A 3,945-nucleotide genomic window follows, 5' to 3' on the forward strand; every position below is an offset into this window, starting at 1 on the left:
GAATGTATCGTGTTAATTAAATAAACCAGGATGAAGATTGTTGTGTGAACCAGTTAATGAAAAAAAAGTGCTTCAATATGTACTTATAAGTTGTGTTATAGCAATTTCCATTTAATTCTCATGATTGTAATGCTTTTTTTTTTTTTTTTTCTTTTCATGGTCACTTCTTTCTCAATCATGCATAAATAAAATATAACTTGCTCGATCTGATGAAACTATTGATCGGTGAAGAAATGAATCTTGAATGTAATTTAAATACGGTTTGTTATATCTTTTATGGATCTTTAAAATAATGTAGATTTGGTCATGTTAATTAGCAAGTCTGAATTTCACTAAAGTTATGCATCACATTATTGGAATGATATATTCAACAAATCCAACTATTTTTTCCTTTTATATTATGCATATTGAATTAATTAAAAAAAGAAAAATCAATAGCAAAGGCTGAAAATTTGGATCGTAGTACTCCTAAGATTTTAAAATTAGCGTTTAACTTTTAATTAAATTCATTAATTTCTAATTAGCGACTTCAAGTTATGAAATTATAATTAATCAACATGTTAACTAAATAATTACGATATATTGGATCAAATTTCATGAATGGATTCAGTCGGCTAATCATTGATCTCTTTATCTACCTAACATAGATGTCCCTAAAATACAAAATTGATAGACCGGAAAGCTCATAAAGAACAAAACCTTTCATATAAATCTTTTCTGTTACATTAGTTCGATCATCGTACTAATAGATTTTCAATCAACAACGTGACGTTCATGATGGAGGGAGGTGGAGGACAAACTGATTTCGAGGCTGACAAGTTTATAAAGAAAGAAAATGATATTTCATGTGAATCTCACGTCAAAATGAGAAAGTAAAGAATCTTATAAGACATAACATAATGTACATGTAAGCTTTTAAACTCGAATATGATATATATATATAAAATTGAGGGATAAATATGTGAGTTCTTGTAAGAGGACGAACAAGTAGTTTTTAAATTCGATAACTTCAAGATTAATCCATAAGTAGTTTACAGTTGGTGATAAAAAATACGAAGCAGGCCGGCATTTTAATATATTATTTTCTCTATTTTAATAAAAGATATTGAGTCGATTTAATCTAATTTAATTTTAAAAATTAATTCAATTGACTTTGAGAAAATAAAATTGTCATATAAACTGGGACGAAGAGAATACAAAATATACACTAATTTGTTTAACCTTTTAAAATAATAGATAATTTACATGCCTAGAATATATTTAAGAGCGGCAGGTGAATTAGCTAGGATCTTATCTCTTACCGGCCGATTTTTTTTAAAAAATATTACTTCATTCGTCTTAATTTATTTGTCTTACTTTTTTTAAAAAAATATTTTTCAAAAATAATGTCACTTTCTATATTTAGTAACTCTTCACACCAACCGTCTAAAATGACATCTTTCAGATCATAAAAATTAAAAGACATTTTGGTTAATTACATTACGCATATTTTTAATTTAAAATTATAAAATTTTAAAAACCTTTTAAAATTTTTTACCAAGTCAAAATAAGAAAAATAAATTAAAACGATGGAAGTAACATGTCACTTCAATTCTCCGTTGTTTATAACAAACAATAAAAGCAGGCCTAATAGTCCCTATATAATCACTATCTATATATAGTCTTAATTATTAGCAAATGACAATTATTTTAACAAAAATATTGCCTCCACCTAATTCAAGACTTTTTGCAATAATGGCCAAAAACAAAAGTATAATCATCACTCTCATGATTATTGTTACTATTATCAATAATTGTCATCCAATATCATCACAATATTCAACAACAATTTCTTCTTATATTGGTGGTGGTGAAAAAAATCATCTCAATTTTTATTTTGGAAAAGTTTTGCAGGAAATGCCACGTAGTCGTAGACTATTGGACGACGCCATTTGTGCATGTAATGATTGTGTATGTGGTTGTACATGTGCAGGCGGATAGACGTATTCAGAAATTGAAGTTGTTTCATATTATAAATTAAAAAAGGAGAGATAAATAGCTATTTTTATGTAACTTTGATGATTTTCTCTTCCTCAAACATGCATAAATAAAACATAATTACTTACATTATGGTATGTGTGAAAATATTCATATTTAGAAATTGAAGTTGTTTCCGACCATCGATCTCAAAATATTATAAACTAAAAAAGAGAGACAACATAGCTATTTTCATGTAACTTTGATGATTCCTCTTCCTCAATCATGCATAAATAAAACATAATTGCTTACATCATGGTATGTGTGAAAATATTCGGATTCAGAAATTGAAGTTATTTCCGACCGTCGATCTCAAATCTATCTATCTATATATAAAAGATATTAAGTAGCCTGCTGATGTGGCATGTTTAGAATATCAAAAAATACATTTATCTTTTACCACATTTTTTAGACATTTTTTTTTTCATATTTTATATGTTAAAAATCTTTTTATTCTTTTAAAAGGAAAAACGTAACGATCACATAGTAAGAAACGATTACATTTTCTCCACATTCATTATAAATTATTGTAATTATTAACGTTACAGAATTTCAAAGAGCCTCCTTTTAAAACCCCTTAATTATCCTCTCTTTGACATTACTACGTAATTTTTTCAGGCACTATGTAAGCAAATGGTGTATCCATGGCATTTTGGTGTAATTATGGTATTCATATATAGTAGCCACGGCATGACAATCAGAGGTGATGCATGTATCTGAAAATAAATCATTCAACAATTAGGCATGAGTTTGATCTGTTGAAAAGGTGGCTGAAATGTGTCCTACTCCATATCCTGCTTGGTCACCTAATATGTGATTGAAGTGATAAAATATTAACAGAAGTTATGATTTTTCGTATATATAATTCCATATTGTACATGGAATTCGTGTTGGTGTTTGCAGGTACCCCCATTCATTAAAATTTTTTTTATTTAAATATGCAAATGGAAGTCATACTAGATTCCGGATGAATCTAGAAAACATATGCAATCCTTTCATTAAAAATTTTTATTTTAATATATCAAGATTGAAAAGATAAATAAATATCTTAATGTGGGCCCGTGCTGACACGGGTCATGCTCCTCTAATTTAAATAATACATGTTGAATTAATTTGGAATAAATTTCATCATCAACTACTTAAAATTAGGATCTTGCTTCTAAGATCTGAGATAGATTTTAAAATCAGCGTTGAATTTTGAATTTTTTTCAAAGTTTTTAACAAGTGACTTCTTCAAATGAAAATTAAAGTAATATCATAATTATTTTTATTTTTTTTCTGAAAGAAAAATAATTCTTTTCCATATTTGGCTAATTTGTCTCTATAAATATAATACCCTTTCTTATACAACAACACAATAGTATTTCTCCTCAATATGTTTTATATTTTTTCAATACTTATTAGTTTCCCATGTCGTTTGACCAAATTATATAATAATATATCATCTTCATGGTTTGCAAACTTTAAGCTTTTGCATGACGCCCCGTCGATTTCGAATAGTGGCGAAGCCACCTTTGCTCCAATCCGAACCCCGGAAAATAATACTATTTTTACATAATTAAAAATATCTTTTAAGCATATATAGTAGATGTTGAACCCCCTTCGACTAGTTCGAATATATACTTCTGAACCCCCTCAATTAAAATTCTGGCTCCGTCACTGATTTCGAACCCTACATAAATTATGAGCAAGTGGTTGACATTTGACATTTGCAAAAAAATGCACAGATGAGGTGAAGAAAACATATGCTGGCATTATATATATATATATATATATATATGATCACTTATTAAAGCCCTTTTATGCTAGCTAGCATTTGATAACTCCCAGCAAAGTTTCAGCCATGTCCAAAAATACAATAGTTGTTATTATGATTGTTTCATTTTGCTTCTGTTATATTGACTACTCTACATCAAGATTATCATCTTC

The sequence above is a fragment of the Capsicum annuum genome, chromosome 10, assembly GCF_002878395.1.
Source record: "Capsicum annuum cultivar UCD-10X-F1 chromosome 10, UCD10Xv1.1, whole genome shotgun sequence".
Classification (NCBI taxonomy): Eukaryota; Viridiplantae; Streptophyta; class Magnoliopsida; order Solanales; family Solanaceae; genus Capsicum; species Capsicum annuum.